The sequence below is a fragment of the Peromyscus californicus genome, unplaced genomic scaffold (genome assembly GCF_007827085.1).
Source record: "Peromyscus californicus insignis strain IS unplaced genomic scaffold, ASM782708v3 Scaffold_2__1_contigs__length_46816999, whole genome shotgun sequence".
NCBI classification, from domain to species: Eukaryota; Metazoa; Chordata; class Mammalia; order Rodentia; family Cricetidae; genus Peromyscus; species Peromyscus californicus.
The window spans coordinates 32,965,257-32,982,352 of NW_026294540.1; the positions used below are offsets into that span (position 1 = coordinate 32,965,257).

The 17,096-nt window shown below is 52.6% G+C and overlaps 1 protein-coding gene across 4 annotated transcripts in view; it reads right to left on the reverse strand.

The window, feature by feature from the left end:
- Window positions 1-16,533, reverse strand: part of Amz1 (archaelysin family metallopeptidase 1) — a 31,864-nt gene extending 15,331 nt beyond the window's left edge. The window contains exons 1-2 of one of the 4 annotated variants that reach the window (XM_052754194.1): window positions 16,277-16,533; window positions 15,971-16,071 (exon numbers count right to left, since the gene is read on the reverse strand). The gene's annotated coding sequence lies outside the window, so the exon portion shown is untranslated. Of the gene's footprint in view, window positions 1-5,174; window positions 5,326-5,369; window positions 5,665-15,970; window positions 16,072-16,276 lie in introns of those variants that run through there. The other 3 variants (XM_052754197.1, XM_052754196.1, XM_052754195.1) reach the window with 3 other exon arrangements.
- Window positions 16,534-17,096: the final 563 nt, after the last annotated feature.

Below are 17,096 nucleotides of genomic sequence, written 5' to 3' on the forward strand. Positions count from 1 at the left end.
AGAGGCAGTTTTCTATGAACTGGAGTCAGAATGACGCCATCTACGCCAGGAAGTAGCATCCCCCAGCCAGGTCAGAAGGGATGCGTGGGTGGGTGGGTGGGTGTGTGCATCCATGCATGCATGCCTGTGGAGACCAGAGGTTGACATCAAGTCTATCACTCTTCACCTTACTTTTGGAAAAAGAGCCTCTCACTGACTGAACCTGGAGCTTAGAACCTCAACCAAGCCGACTGGCTAACAAGTCTGCAGACATGCCACCTCAGTTTTTCGTATGGGTGTTGAGGATCCAAATTCAGATCCCCAGGCTTGTGTGACAAGTGCTCTACCCACTGAGCCATCTCCCCACCCCAGAACTGAACCCAGAGGTGCCCTATTTCCTCATAGAGGTGTATTTCCACAGGACCCCAATTCTGCTTTGAGCCCTCAGAAGCAAGGGGCATGTAAAGAAGGCGTCTACCCTTCAAGGCTAGGAGGGCGCCTTCAGAAAAGCCGGAGGCTGCTCCTCCTGCCTTTTACACTCACAGAAATTCACCCTGCTCCCTCAAGGAGGCACCCAGACCTTCCTTCCAAACCATAGGCTTCCTTTCAAGAATCCTTCGTGCACCCAGGGACTGTCCTCTGGGGAGGAAGGCAGCCCAATGTCTCCCAGACCCTGTTTTCTAGACTGTTAGTAAGGCTCTAAGACACACATCTAAGAGTCAAGAGCCAGCCGGGCGGTGGTGGCGCACGCCTTTAATCCCAGCACTCGGGAGGCAGAGGCAGGCCAATCTCTGTGAGTTCAAGGCCAGCCTGGGCTACCAAGTGAGTTCCAGGAAAAGGCGCAAAGCTACACAGAGAAACCCTGTCTCGAAAAACCAAAAAAAAAAAAAGAGTCAAGAGCCAGCATGGGTGCGGGACCCAGCAGACTGTAACTGGAGGCCAGGCGGACAGGCGGAGGGGCTGCAAGCTGCTGTGGTCACTGTCAACCAGAGTCCTGCCTGGGAGTGAGGACTGTCCCGTGAGTGCCTTCATCGGGTCAGGCTTGGCTCCGGCAACAGGCTGCTCTGGGCTTCATTTTGCATCTCAGAGTGGTCAGCTCAGGCATGCTGCTGCTTGCCTTTCCTCCCAAGCATGGTCCGCTCCCAGAGGGGAGGAGGCGTGCAGCCCCAGAGGCCCTGCAGGCTGCTAAGCACCTGACTCCTCACACATCTCACCAAACTATTTTTGTTTCCGGATGCCAATCACACCACCTACTTAAGACTCCTGGCTCTGCCCCAGACCTGCTCACAAACACAGCACCCCAAGCTTAAGCCAGGAGCGTGCCTCTGAATTACCCCTCAAGGTTGTGGCTACTTCATCTTTTCTTCCTTTCTTCCTTCCTTCCTTCCTTTCTTTTCTTTTCTTTCTCTTTCTTTCTTCCTTTCAGTGCTAGAGATGGAACCTATATCCTGATGCAGGCTAGGTAAACCCTATCCATGAGCCATACCTATAACCCCTCACTGGGGGATTCTAGGCAGGTGTTCTACCACTGAGCCACACCCCAGCCCCTCACTGGGGGATTCTAGGCAGGTGTTCTACCACTGAGCCACACCCCAGCCCCTCACTGGGGGATTCTAGGCAGGTGTTCTACCACTGAGTCACACCCCTTGTCTCGGAATTACTCCTTCTGCAACTTGAAATGTGTTATTTCTCTGGAGTAGCCCAGGAGGTTCTACCTCACAGCTTCCTCAAGAGGAGAAAATAAGGGAGGCCCTGGTATCACGGGCATTCTGAATCACTCTGATCAACAGCTTATCTACCTCATCTGCCATTCTGAAAACCCCTCAGGAGCTGGGTGGTGGTGCACATCTTTAATCCCAGCACTCAGGAGGCAGACACAGGCAGATCTCTGAGTTCCAGGCCAGTCCGGTCTACAGAGCAAGTTCCAGGACAGCCAGGACTACACAGAGAAACTTCTGTCTTGAGGGGAAAAAAAAGAAGGAAGGAAGGAATGATGGAGGGAAAGAAGGAAGGGAGGGAGGGAGGGAGGGAGGGAGGGAGGGAGGGAGGGAGGGAGGAAGGAAGGAAGGAAGGAAGGAAGGAAGGAAGGAAGGAAGGAAGGAAAGAGAAAATCCTTTGGGATCTGTGGAGGACCAAATTACTGAGGGTCTGAGAATCTAGGCTAGCTTTACCCAGCAGGGCTGCATAAGGGGATGATTGGACCACGGATGTGGTTACCAGGTGTTTGGAAGGGTCTACACTTGGCTGTATGGTGTACTTTGATCTAGCAAGGGGGAGGTCTTTTACCCCACCCCTTGGCATTGTTATAAAAAGACCTTTTGAATAAACAGAAAAGGCCACTGGGTATATGGCCCAGGTCTTCCCAAAGCTATCCTGTGTTTCTGTCTTTCTTCTTATTATCTAGGTCTCTCTTTCTATCTAATATTTTCTTATCCCTCTCTCTTCCTCATAGGAACCCTTGAAAAGGTGGGAGCTGGCCTCCCACAGGGACCATTTTGTGTGAGTGAGGTGTGTGTGAGTGAGGTGTGTGTGTGTGTGTGAGTGAGGTGTGTGTGTGTGTGTGTGTATGTGTGTGTGTGTGTGTGTGTGTGTGTGTGCTTGCACACCTGGAAGCCAGAGGTCAATGTCAGGTGTCCTCCTCAGTCATGCTCCACGTTATTTTTTGAGACAGGGTCTCTCACTGAACTTGAAACTCACCAATTCAGCTGGACTGGCTGGCCAGTGAGCTCTGAGGGTCCTCCCATCTCCACCTCCCCACAACAGTGCTACGGTTACAAATGTGGACCGCCATACCTGCTCTTATGGGGTCTAATACCCACTGAGCTAGCTCCCCAGCCCAAGACCATTTTTAATCGAACACTTCATTCAACCTCTATGACAAGTTTAAAGTGTGGTTATCAATATTCACCCATCTTATTGCCAAATAAACTGAGGCTTGGAGAGGCGAAGCCAATTGTCCAGAGTTGCACAGCTTCCTTGGATCCTGACTACTGACTTAGTTCCCTCTAATCTTGGCTTGTGGACCCTCTCCTACCCACAGGGCCTTCCCTGTGAGCATCCGGTTCCCCTCCTACCACCACACATACCAGGAGGAAGCCCAACCAGAAAATCACCCCGGTGTTCTGCTCCATGCACCCCCCCCCTCAACCCAAGGCTTGGAGGAATGGAACACACACCAGCTCCAGATGACACTGGATGGATGCTACACGTTGTGCCTGCAACATGTACTTGGGTGGCTGAGGCAGGAGGATCACCATGAGTTTGAGGCCAGCCTGGGAGACCCTATCTCACAAAAAAAAAAAAAAAAAAAGAAAAAGAAAACAAAAGCAAGACCAACAAGTAGGAAAACAAATAGCATCAGAGCATGATGGGGTATGGGATGGGGGGTGAGGACCACCTCCCAACAGGGACTGGAAGCTCAGTTGGGCACCAGAGTAAGCAAGTCTCTCTGTCCCTTTTCATGTCTTTCTCTGGGGCCTGGTAGCCTGGATGGCTACACAGACAGCATTTCCTCTCAAACAGCCCTTGTGGCCATATCATCGGCTGGGGTTCTTAGAAGACGCCCCCATCCCCACTCTTGGCCACTACCTCAGTCTTTCCGTCTTGTGTGTCAAGTCTTCACAAGGCCACACACTTCACGTAGAGACAGAAGCTGCAGGAAGTGGTCCTAGCAGCTGAAGCAGCCACAGAAAAAGGTGCAGGGACTGTGAAGGGCCACCCCACTCCTCCCGCCCATCAGCCATGCTGATCGTCCACAGAATCAAACGTCCAAGATGGCCCCGAGCTGTCCTCTGTGTCTGTCATGGTCTGTCGCCATCCCCTGCTAATCATCATGACAGTGGCTGCCCCGCAGCCTGCCCATGTCCCACGAGCCTTGAGACCTCAAAGAGCTAGGGATACTGCCTTTTCAGATAGGGAAAATGGAGCTCAGAAACACTCATGATTGGTCATGGGTCACAGGGAGAGACAGGAGGTCCTGGTGTCCAAGCCATGGGTTCCCTGCAGTTCTCAACCTGTGGGTCATGACCCCCATAGATCACCTATCAGACGTTCACATTACAATTCATAACAGTAGCAAAATTACACTTACGATGTAGCAGCAAAATAATTATGTGGTTGGTGCTCTCCACAACATAAAGAAATGTATTAAAGGGTCGCAGCATAAGGAAGGTTGAGAACCGCTGTCCTAGAGGACGGCTGTCTAGTGATGAGAGGACACGTACTCCAAAGAAATGGTTTCTCTCCCCTGCTGCTCTACCTAGATTCCTTCTCTCTGTGGTGCCTCCCTCTCTGTCCTGTTTTGCTCAAACCCTGGGGCAGCATGCATGTCCTTGCTCAGGCTCTAGCTCCCCAGAGAGGCAGCTTGAGGTGACCAAGATAAGGTCACCCAACTCCAGCATACTTGTTCACCTCCCTTATTTATATTTTTATTTTGAGACAGGGACTTATCATGTAGTTTGGACTGGCCTCGAACTTGCAGTAATTCTCCTGCCTCAGCCTTCCAATGGCTAGAATTACAGGCTTGCCTCACCATATCCAGCAGATGCCTGCCCTTTGGACAAGACTTAAGCTTGCTCCTTATTATTCTGGAGACTACAAAAACGCCCAGCAGCTGCAGCCGTTTCATTTACTGAGGGCCAATCTCCAAGGCGGCTTAAGCAGCCCCAGGGAAAAGGAAATGCAGGATGCGAAGCGTTTGGAGAGGGGAAGCGGGGCTTAGACGGCTGGGGGAGGACGCCCCCGTGCAGACCCTACCCTCGCTTGTGAGCCCCAGATTCCAACCCAGTTCCCTTCCAGGCAGAGTGAAAGGTCTACGACGCTGAGCTTCGGACAAGTTTGGAGTCTTCCTGCACCAGCTCTTTGGATTGACAGGTAGCCCTACCTTCCTGTAGCTGTGACATCACCCAGCGGTCACTCCCACCCCTCCCAGACACAGGCTGAGGAGCAGCTCGGGTAGCGAGAGACTACCTCTCTGGGGGCATCCCACAACAGCCAGCCAGTCCTTGCTGGGAAATGCCTTCCTTTGGGAGTTTTCCCACAGCCTGATTGCCTCCTATCTGAAGGTGTCAAGGCTGTTGGACCTGGGGAGCTGCTGGAAGGGACTGGGCGCCCTGCCCCTTGGGAACCCAGCTCCCAACTATCTGGAACCTGACCACCAGCGTGACATGTATCAAATCCCGGTCCCCGGAGCTCACCTCTATCCAAGTTCGCCGTGTGCATCCCGCGGTCCCCGGCACAGGGACACGCCGCCACCGCCCGGACGTCCCCCTGGCTTGTGCTAGCTGCAACTCCCACTCCGCAGCACCACCTGCACCCACCCCGGGCATCAGGCCCCCGCCAGGTCCCTTCCCAGTCCCCGCTCCTGTGGCTGCTCTCAGCGCGTCCCCTACCTCGCAGCCCGGTGCCCTCCGGAGCTGCCCTAGAGCAGCTTGGTGTGCGAGCCAGAGAGACCAAACTATCCCTGGTGTGACGTCAGCACGCGAGGCAGGGGCTGAAGCGGGATCGGAAGGAAAGTGCGAGAGAAGGGCGGTAGGAAATGGTGCCACACCCTCCCCAGTGGCGCTCAGACTTCTGATGTCTTGTCTGCTCAAGAGCACGTGGGACACTGACACTCCCAGCAACGTGTGCTTCAGAGGAGCTCATCTCATAGCCCGAGGAGGAGAAGCCGGCACAGCCAGGCCAGCCTAGGACACCAGAGGAAAACTCAACCGGGGTTGGGGGTGGGGTCATGCCTGTAATCCTAAAACTGACTCTGAGACAGACGGATCGAGGGCTCCGAGCCAATCTGAGCTATATATAGTGAGAAGCTATCTCAAACACAACAAAGCCAAAATCAAACAAATACATAAGGAAAAAAAAAAAAAAAGCCCTAGGCAAGAATGCCTGTCTACCGAGCACAGGGTCCTGGGTTCAAAAAACAGCACAGCATAAACACCAGTAAACCATGTGTGGCAGCATATGCCTATAACCTAACGCATGACCTCGAACTTCTGATCCTCCTGCCTCTATCTCCTGAGTCCTGGGGCTGCAGGGGTACACCATTGTACCCATTTGGGCAGTGTTGGGGATTGAACCTAGGACTGGGTTGCATGCTAGGCAAGTACTCTACCAACTGAGCCACATCTCTAGCCCCAGACAGTATTCTGAATGCTTCCAGAACATTCTTACCACAGTTACCTACAAAGCTTGTTCCCATTTTACTGATGGAAAAACTGAGGGACAAGCAGGAAAAATGATGGAGCCACAGACTAGAAACTCAGCTAAGGGTTTCCCAACCTTTAGGAAACCCATCAGGGGCTTGTGCTCTTTTTATTCCTCTTCTAGAACATTCTTCCCCCAAATACATTGCTCTGATAGGGACTCCAGGAGGCTGCCTCAACCTCCGTGGCACTTGTTACACCAGGTTACCCCAAATCAGGGTTTTGTCCTGTCCCTCTTGCTGTATCTGAAGTCCATGCTCTGGACCCAAAAACAGGGCCTGGCAGAGAGCAGGCGTTCAGTACATACAAGCCAGGTGCGAAGACACATAACCCACCAAATCAAGTATCTTAAGATGCTACAGCCCATTCATTGGTGGCCACATGGGACTGTTGAGTCACTTAACAAACACTTTCTATGCTGCCAGGACAGGGGGACAGATAGAGAAGGCTCTGTGGGAACCGAGTGCCACCCCAGGGACCAGAGGACAAGGGGCAGCTACAACCCTGTTGGGGTCACAATGGTCCTGGGTTCTTCCCTGAGATCAGCAGCCATCCAGGCTGTCCCTGGGGATGTCCTCAAGGAGCCCCAGAGCTGCTGGCTGTGAATGGCCAAAGGCAACCCCATGGGGACTTTAGCATGTGCTAGCAGTGAGTCTCTTGACCGCCTCCCAGGGCCAACTAGCAGGTCACTGGAATCTGAGGCCTCACTCCAGGCATTTTTGCCCTAGCTAAAGGCCCAGGCCTCAGCATGGCTACAGGCAGGACCAGGATCCTGACTCCCCACCCCAGAGTCAGGGGTCTGTGACAGTTAGCTTTGTCATCCTGGCACAGCCTAGGATGGCCTAGGAAGAGTCTCAGTGAGGGCGTGTCTGCGTTAGTTGGCCTGTGGGGGACGGACGGCCTTATAAGTAGATTGATGCAGAAAGACCCAGCCCAGTGTGGGTGGCACCATTCCCTAGGCAGGAGGTCCTGAGCTGTGCAGGAACAGAGAAGTAGAGTTGGGCACACTCAAGCAAGCAGGTATGTATTCATTTCTCTGTGCTCCTGGCTGTGGTTATGATGTGACCAGCAGTTATAAGTTCCTTAACTCCCCTACTAGGATGGGCTATTATCAGGAACTCGCAGCTAATAAACCTCCCCCACCCACCCCCAGGCAGGTTTCTGTCAGGCTATTTTACCATGGCAACAGAAATGAAGCTAGGACAGAGTATGAGGGCTGGGGGGTGGGGGCGGTGAGCGGGGCTCCTGTTTGTTTCCAGGGCTGGGAACTCTGGTTATAAATTGGTGATGGTGAGGGAAGCTGCTACATTTTTTGTTTTTGTTTTTGTTTTTGTTTTGGAGACAGTTTCTCTATGTAGCCCAGGCTCTCTCTGTAGACCAGGCTGGCCTCCAATTCAGAGATCTGCCTACCTCTGCCTCCCTGAGTGCTTGGACTAAAGGTGTGTGCCACCACAGCCCAGCTGGGAAGCTGCTATTTAACAGATATGTATTGAGTGGAACTCAGGCAGGGTAGGGGAAGTGAGAATACACTAGAGGGGCCAATGAGAGGGTTCAACAGGTAAAGGTGCTTGCCACTAAAACCTGGCCACCTGAGTTCAATCCCCACAACCCGTGTAAAGGTAAAAAGAGAGAAATGACTCCACAAAGTTGTCCTCTGACCACACATTTACTGTCTCATCACACACACACATACACACACACACATACACACACACACACACACACACACACACACACAGAGAGAGAGAGAGAGAGAGAGAGAGAGAGAGAGAGAGAGATGGGGGAATATGTCAGACACCCATGCCATGGGGTACAAGGCCAGAGTTATTGTGGTGGTTCTGTCCACTTGGGAGGGGACAGAAGAGAATGGACACTGACCACGGTGCTGGGAGCCTGCAGCGTCTGTTCCATCCCATCCAACCCAGGTGTGGACTCAGGAGCCAAGAGCTGGGAAAATGCTCTCACAGGCATCACGGGACCAAGAGGCCACCTGGAAGCAGCAGCTCCCACAGCACATCCCCCTATCCTGGCCCCTCAGGAGCTGCTGACATGTGGCAAACCAAGTGTCAGTCCCGCAGTGGGCTCTCTCACCCAGGGAACCCAGGGAAGTATTCCTGTAGACCCAGGTCAGGGGATCTCCCATGACCTCTGAGCCTCCACGGGCCTCAGTCAGGCTGGGTTTCTGAGCCCCTCCTCTCCGATAGACAGCAGATGAAACAAGCCAAGCCCAGCTCAGGCAGTCAGGGGCTGGAGAGATGGCTCAGCTCTTAAGAGCCAGTGTTCTTGCCGACTTTGGTTCTCAGCATCCAGTACTCACAACCTGTAACTCCAGCTGCAGAGGAACCAACGCCCTCTTCTGGCCTCTGTGGGCATTGCATACACATGCACATATCCCCACCCTTGCTCAACACACATACATGTAAGTAAAAATAAATCCTTAAAACATAAAAAAAAAACAAAAAACCCCCCCCCAGCATTGCATGCCTTTAATCTCAGAATGTTGGAGGCAGATCTCTGTGAGTTCATGGCCAGCCTGGTCTACGTGGTTAATTCCAGGAAAGACAGGGCTTCATAGTGAGATCCTGTCTCAGCAATCCCCAGTTTGGGGCGGAGGGGCAGGGCAGGGAGCCTTCCCCAGAGCCTCAGGTAGTCCCAGATACTTCTAGGCCACTAACCCACAGGCAACACAGTATTGGGGGTGTCCATCACAGTAACCCCAATGATGAGCAGGTGGGCCAGGCCTGAATACTGTCTATATCAAAAAAATCAACATGTCAGTATCAGATCAATGGAACCCCTATATTTATCATTTACCAGACCATAAGTCCAGCCTATTTCTTCCCACCTGGTAGGGGCAACTAGCCCTACTGGAAGCAAGTATCAGGTTGGGACATCATCCTCAAAGTCACCTAGGTGGCCAGGAAGAAGCTGAAGGGACCTGCCCTGGCCCCTTCAGGTTGGGTCAGGGGTCCTATTCACCGGGGAGCTTCCCCAATGTGTCAAGCTTGTATTAGGGTGTGGAAGGCCCTCCTTGCTGACCTGACTCACCCTGCAAAGAACTGCCAGCTAAAAGAGGGTCCCTGTTTCCCTGTTGGCAATGTCATCAAGGGTTAGGCAGGCTGGTGATGTCAGCCAGAGTAGGGAAACTCAATACTCTAGACACAAGAATGGGAAACGCTGCCTCTCCTGGCCTCAGATTCGAGTCTAGTTTCCACAGACACTCATTTGTACCCATCCCCCATCCCACCCCCCACCCCCGACAGCCACTCCAGAGGTGGACTCTAAGTACAGGGCCAAACTGTGCCCAGCCTCAGTCATGGAGGTGACATTGTTGCTACCACTGAGGTACTGTTTTTTGCTTGCCAGGGTCTCTGCACATAGATAGCCCAGGCTGGTCTTGAGCTCTTCACCCTCTTTCTTCAGCATCCAAGGAACTGGGATTATTGGCTTGTACCACCATGCCCAACATTGTCCCAGTTAAATCTCTATGCCTCTTCCCAAACTTCCCTCTCTCCTTGGATATCTTTAGGGTAACAGACTCTTTCATGATGGGAAATCGACGGTCTCCTGGGGCCTTTCCAGGCAGCCTGCCCTCTCCAGCTGCATTCTTTGGAAACACCCCCTGCTCTCAGCAGCACCCCCACAAATGGCTGAGCCATGCATCACCGTCATTCCCACAGGGCAAAGGAATTTTCCGTAAGAAAATAATGATTAAGAGATAATGATTCAACCATAAACATCCAATGTAGAAAAATGTGGGAATTCTGAAAAAGAAATCAGAGGTCCCAGGGCCAGGTCTCTTTCCTAATTTCCCTCCACATTTAAAACCGTCTTAAAGGGATAATCTACATAGTGCTCTCTGTTAGAGGCTATTTCCTTCCTTCCTCTTCCTCCCTCCCTCCCTCTCTCCATCCTTCCTTCCTCCCTTCCCTCCCTCCTTCCTTCCTCCCTTCCTTTTTCTCTTCCTTCTTTCTCCCTCCCTCCATCCCTCCCGCCAAAGATTCAGGTCTCACTAAGTAGCCCAAGCTGGCCTTAAACTCACAAAGCTCCGGTCTCACATTCCCAAGAGCTGGTATTACAGGCTTGCACTGAATAGTGGCTAAAATACCACGCTTCCAATGAGTATTTCTGGTGTATTTTGTTAGGGCAAAAACTAAGGCTGTGAGAAAAGATCCACGGTCTGCTCCAAAGCTGGTCACTAGGAAGAAGCTGTAAGGGACTGGGGAGGTGAATCTGGAGGTAAAGTGTCTGCCCTGAGAGCATGAACTCTAGCAGCCAAGGAAAAGCCAGGCACAGAGGTGCAGGCCTGTGATCCCACCACTGGAAGGCAGAGCCGCTCAGTGAGAGATCCTGCCTCAAAAAAATAGGGTGGACACTAGGTGTGGTGCACACATCTTTAATCCCAGCATCCAGGAGACAGAGGCCGGAGGATCTCCATGAGTTTGAGGCCAGCCTGATACATCTACATATCCCAGGCCAATTAGGGATACATAATGAGACCCTTTCTCAAAAAGCCAAAATCTATCTTGGAGAGCAATTGGGGATGATGTCTGGGATTGATCGATGGCCTGCACACACACATGCGCACACATAAATGAAGCTGAGAATGTCCATTCTTGTCACAGCTGGGAGATGCCAGAGCCACAACAGCCAGGCCTCTGGTTGCAGGTCAGCACATGGACTTGGAAATGTAGATAAACAGGTCCCCAGTGGGGACTTGATGAACTAGAAGGAACCCCCCAAAAGCAGGTGGTGCCCAAGCCAGGATGCCCTGGATACAGCCACATCCAGCCCAGGCCATTGCCTGTCAGTCACCCACTCTGTACAATAGGACACACTGCCCTCTACCCAAGCAGGTCTCCAGACCGCTAGAATATTCTAGAAATTGAATCCCTATCTTTTGAGCCAGGTGTACCCAGAGAGCCTTCCTTACCATCACCCTGGTCACCGACCTCTGAGCCAAGCACACCTAGGACTCACAGCTGACCACCATAAGAAGTTGCTGTACTTCTGTGCCTCAGTTTCTCCAGAGAGAGTAAAACAGTCCCCCTAGAGATGGGTTCACCCACACCCTCACCATAGGGGTTTTATTTGGAACAAGGGTCTCTGCAGATACAAAGTAAGGATCCAGAGATGAAACCACCCTGAATGAGGGGACCACTGGTACAAAGAGGCCTTTTTTATAGAGAGGGGAAGAGGGTCTCATGGAGTCCGGGGCAGTCTTGAACTTACTATGTAGCTGAAGAGGACCTTGAACTTTTCATTAGTTTGTGTCTGTGGAGCATGGGAGAGGCGCAAACAGGCCCTGATGCATGTTTAGAAGTCAGAGGGCAACTCACAGGAGTCAGTTCTCCTCTTCCATCATGTGGGTCCTGGGGATTGAACTCAAGCCCTCAGGTTTGGTGGCAAGCCCCTTTATTTGCTGAACCATTTCACTGGCCCCAACTTTGAACTCCTGATGTTCCCGCCTCCACTTCCCAAATACTGTGATTGCACAGTTCATGCCCAGTGTGTGCATTGCTGGGGTGGACCCCCGGGCCTCAGGTGTACTAGACAAGTGCTCCACCATCAGAGCCACATCCTAGCTGATGTCAGACAGGAGGGAGGAAGCCCTAAGTGAGGGCTAGATGCATGGCTCAGTAGTAGAATATTTGCCTAGAATCCCCCAGTGAGGCATTAGGGTGTGGCTCAGTGGTACAGTTTAGATGCCACCAAACTGTGCACTTCATTATCCATTTATTTATTTTATATATAATTTTTGAGATAGGGTATCATTCTGGACTCACTATGTAGCCCAGGTTGGCCTCAAACTTGCAGCAACCCCCCTGCCTCAGCTTCCCAAGTATTGAGATTACAGGTATGAGTCACCATGCCCAGCTGAACTGGTAAACCTTAAATGGATGGATTCTGTGGCATGTAAATCATATCTTGATAAAGCCGTTTTAAAATACTTGCAAGTCAGATGTGGTGGCACACACCTTTAAACTTGGCACTCGGGAGACAGAGGCAGCCAGACCTCTGAGTTCAACGCCAGCCTGGTCTACAGAGTGAGTGCAGGCCAGCCAGGGCTACACAGCAAAACGCTACAAGGCAGCGAAGGAGTGGTTTGGCCACAGGCAACTAACAGGGAGGAAGGATCCTTCTCAGAGCCTCTGGAGCATTGATTCTCAACATGTGGGTCGCGACCCCTTTGGGGGTCACATATCAGATATCCTGCATATCAGAGATTTACATTATGACTCAAACCAGCAGCAAAATTACAGTGATGAAGTAGCAATGAAATAATTTTGTGGTTGGGAGTCAACACATGAGGAACCGTATTAAAGGTTGAGGAAGGTTGAGAACCACTGCAGAGGCCTCACAGTATACCCCACCATCTTGGACTTTTCTGGCTCCAGAAGTGACAATGCATGTGAGCTTTTTTTTTTTTTTTTTTTTTTTTTTTTTTGGTTTTTCGAGACAGGGTTTCTCGGCGTAGCTTTGCGCCTTTCCTGGATCTCGCTCTGTAGACCAGGCTGGCCTCGAACTCACAAAGATCCTCCTGCCTCTGCCTCCCGAGTGCTGGGATTAAAGGCGTGCACCACCACCGCCCGGCGCATGTGAGCTTTTGTAAACCAACCAGTGACAGGAGCTCATCCGATTTGGGAAACAGGAAACCGCTTCTCACAGTGTTGGAAGGATTAGAGGAAATGAGCAATGTTCTTGGCACAGTCGTATTCCTCAGTTGGGCAGTCCTTGGTTCAGCAGACACAGTGTGTGCCAGGTGCTGGGCTGTGGGGCAGGTGCTGGGTTGCAGGGCAGAATGCCCAGATATAATTCCAGCAGAAAAAAGGAAGGTGCAGAGGAGGGTGAGGTCGGGGGACAGTGTTTGGTGACTTCTGCCACACAGATGGGCCAGCCGGATGAGCCAGAACTAAGGGTAGGAAAGGGTCAGGCGTGGGAGAGGAGCTGGTATGAGCAACAGCCAGAATGTGCTGAGGCCTTGGGCAGATGATATGGAGTAGGTCTAGGGAGCAGAGTGGGGATGAGGCCACATCATAGCATTATCAAGGGTCTCAAGGGGTTCCCACTGCCTTGCACTGAGGCCATCTGATAGTGACAGAGGCTGGTGAGGGATAGGACCAGGCAGGTGACCTTGAGATGGTGGTTATGGGGTCCAGCCATGGACAGCAGAGAGGTAGCATGCATGAAGCCCTTGCTTCTATCCCCAGGACTGCATGAACCAGCCATAGTAGCATATGCCTATAATTCCAACACTCAGAAAGTGGAGGCAGGAGGATCAGGAGGCCAAGATCATCCTCAGCTACATAGAGAATTGGAGGTCAGCCTGGGCTACATGTGAACCTATCAGGGGGTGGGAGTGGCGGGGGGAGGCTGACTTCAGTTCTGCTGAAATTGGGTAGAAGAGTCTAGGACTCCTTCAAGCCAACGGGGCTCCTTATCTATGCCTCAGTTTCCCCATTCCTCCTATCCACAGTTTGAGAAGAGCCCTCCTGTTTGCCTGATGGGGGCAGCCACTTTTCTGGAAGCCTTTTATAAAAGGCTCAGCCAGAGTCAGCTGGGACTGGGTGCCCTCTGGGTCTCCAGTCCTTACCCCATCCCAGAGCAGCTGAGGTCCCTTGTCAGGGTCAGTTGAGACCAGGGACCAGGACCACAGCTCTCTGGGTCTCCAGTCTCCACCCCATCCTGGAACAGCTGAGGACCCTCCCTAGGCCTGTGAGAGTAACAGAAGCCCTTGGGCATTTGAAGCAGTTTGATTCAGTGATGGGGGTGCACAGGGCTCTAAGGCAGGCCCAGCCGGCCCTGGCCAGGGTCCAGCCGTCTGTTACCAGCCTGTGAAGCTGCCCTGTGAACAGCCCAATTAGTATTCACACCAGGTCCCCCAGTTCTAAGATCCCTTGTTCCCCCCAGACAGCAGCCAGGGTGGCTAAGACTCGGGGGAGGGGGGTCTCAATGGAAAGTTATCCCCCAACAAACAGTGAAGGCCTTACGCTGAGGTACCCAGGGGAGGGAGCTGCCAACTACAGTATGAAGAAAGGCCCTTGGGGCTCCCCAAGGCTAGACCAAATCTGAGATGCAGGAGGGCACTAGGCATTAAGATTGGGCTCTGTTTAACCCATTCTCTCTCTATCTTGTCTCTGCCCAGGTCTGGCTCTCTATATCATCCCCCCCACTCCCCTCCTCCATTTTATGTGGTCAGGGTGAGAGAGAGCCCACCTGTTGCTCCCCAAACAGAAAGAACCACACAGGAGGGTTCAAGGCATGGTTCTTATGCCCACCCCATGCCCAGTAACACCTGTCCCTGTCAAGGTTCTCTTTGACTTAGGGCTGCCTGGAGATGTCCCCCCAGCCCCCACATGGGGACACCAACAATACAAATGGCAAACTCATCTCAGGGTGCCCAGAGCAGGCTGCAGAATGAGGGTTGTCCCATATGCCAGCCCCCTCACTCTTTTCAGGGCCATATCACACTCCCTGGCAGGGTGGGGTGGGGGAGTACTGGCTTACAAGGCTGTGCCCTGAAATGGAGAGACTCTTCTTTTATCTATTTGTAGGTGGGAAGCATCAAGCCGAGGAGGCACAGAGTGCAGGAGAAGTGGGTGCTAGTGATGGAGGGAACCCCCAGAACAGTGGCCCTGAACAAGCTTGTATAGAGCCAAGACCCTGGCCATGCCCAGCCCGGCAGCCCCAGACCCCTGTAGCTTTGCCCAAAGGCAGGCAGCATCCCGGGAGCCTCCAGTGTGGGAAAACTGCTGGAAATGGGTCCTGAGTGAAGCCAGGTTCCTCTGAATAGAAGGGCTTCATGAGCCAGCACCTTGGCATTCCATGCACCCTAAGCGGGGCAGGATGAGGCACGGGATATTCCCTTCAGAGCACCTAGGAAGACTCATTCAGGAGACCACAGACACTGGCCTGGGAGCCTATGTAACACCTTGGGCCCAGAGATCCTTGGCTCTAGGTACCTGCAGGGTGGGGTCGCCAAACTGGCCACATCCCCCACATAGATAAAAAAGCTGGGGGGAGGCTACAAGAATGGAGATTCAGTATAGATGTAGAGACCTCAGAGAGAGAGCACACTACTACTGTCCTTAGATCCTGGAGAGGTGGCCCTGGGGACACAAACCTCATCTTAATACTGTCTCACACTGTAGAAGCTGTGTGTCTCCCAAACACTCCTCTATCTACCCACAGGCCTATAATCAACAAGGAACATCTGGTCAACCTCCAGATTTTTTTGCTTTTTTGTTTTTTGTTGGTTTTGTATGTTTGTTTGTTTATTTGGGTTTCTTGGGGGTTTTTTTTGTTTTGTTTTCCTGACTGCCCAGCCCACCTGACCTTACTCCCTTCAAGTCCCTGCACATCAAGATTATCGAGTACCCCTTATTCTCGCAAGGAAGCCCCCCATCTTGTCCCTGGAGCTTCTAAGCTTCCCAGCCACCTGGCTCGTCCCATCATGCCTTCACCAGCTCTGTCTGTCCCCGCCATTTGCCCTCTCCTTCCACATGCTGCCTCTGTGGGTCTCTTCTGGCACGCCCATTCTAGGAAGATTGGCTTCCTAAACTCAAGTGAGGACCGACCTTGTTCAGGTCTGCTGGCTGTCTCTCCTCTTTCCCAGACTCTCTCCATTGCCCCCAGACTCTAGGCCTTGGCCCAGGCTGTGCCTTCCACCCAGAGCACTGCCATTTCTCCCCTCCGCCTGGCTGACTCCATCCAATATGTGAGTTTCAGGCCCAGCAGCTGCCTCCTCCCAGAAGCCCTCCAGTCATGCACTCCCACAGATGCATAATTACCTGGGCAGTGACTGTCTTTGGCCAAGAGTTGCACATGGAGGGTGGGGACAGCAACCACAGGCCGCCTTCATCTGGTCCCTCAGCATCTATTGACACCTAGCCTGTAGTGCACACATCCCTGTCAGTCATCTACTTCCCATCTCTGTGCACACCCAGCAGCCATCACACACAGAACACATGCACGTGGACACAGTTCCCTCTGTTGACATGCATGCACACATATGCACACACAAGAGCACACGCCCTCGGACCACCTCCAACACGCCTCACACCAGCACCCACGTGCTGACCCAAGCCCTCACTCACCGTGCACAGTCCACACACGGCCAGGCGAGCCCGTGTCACTTCAGCGGGTGCCGGGAGCTGGGTAGTGCGAGCGGCTGCTGGCCGCCTCTGCCTGCCAGCATTTGCCAAGCAGTTTCCATGGCGACACATCTTGGCTCTGACAGGAACTGATGTGTGTGGGGAAGAGGGTCCCACAGAGGGGGCGAGATGGGAGGACTCTATGTCCTCCACTCCTGACACAAATAAGGGGGGTGTTCCACGAGTGGAGACATTCTCAAATCAGGCTGGCACCTCAAGAAGGAGGTTCTGAGCTGCCTGGCACAGGAACAGACTTAGGTCATTCAGTCATTCAACAAACCTCCTGGCGTAACCACTCTGTGCTGATGGCTGGAGCTGCAATGTTGCCTAGAATGTAGGCTTACCAAGGACTTGAGGTCTGACACTAACTCAGTGTCCCCCAAACCCCTCAGAAGGCTCTGTCTGTCCCAAGGAGGTCAGTTGACATCCCTCTGAGCATCAAGCCCTCTGTCCATCTTCTCTGAGACTAGAGACAGGGAGCGGATGCTGAGGACCCCTTGGAAAACCACTCACTCAGCATCTCCTATCCCCTCCCTGAGTGACCACTTCCGGCACTGTGTTCCTTCACTGGCTCCTCTCAGAAGTGGAGTCTTTTCCCATCCTTCAGTCTAGGCCTGTCTCCTGGCTCATTTTGGACAATAAAAGATGATGGATAAAGGGTTCAGTCAGTAAAGTGATGGCCACATAAGCCTGAGGACTCGAATTCAGACCCCCCAGCACTCACATAAAAAGCCAGATGCAGAAGTATGCCCCTGTAATTCCC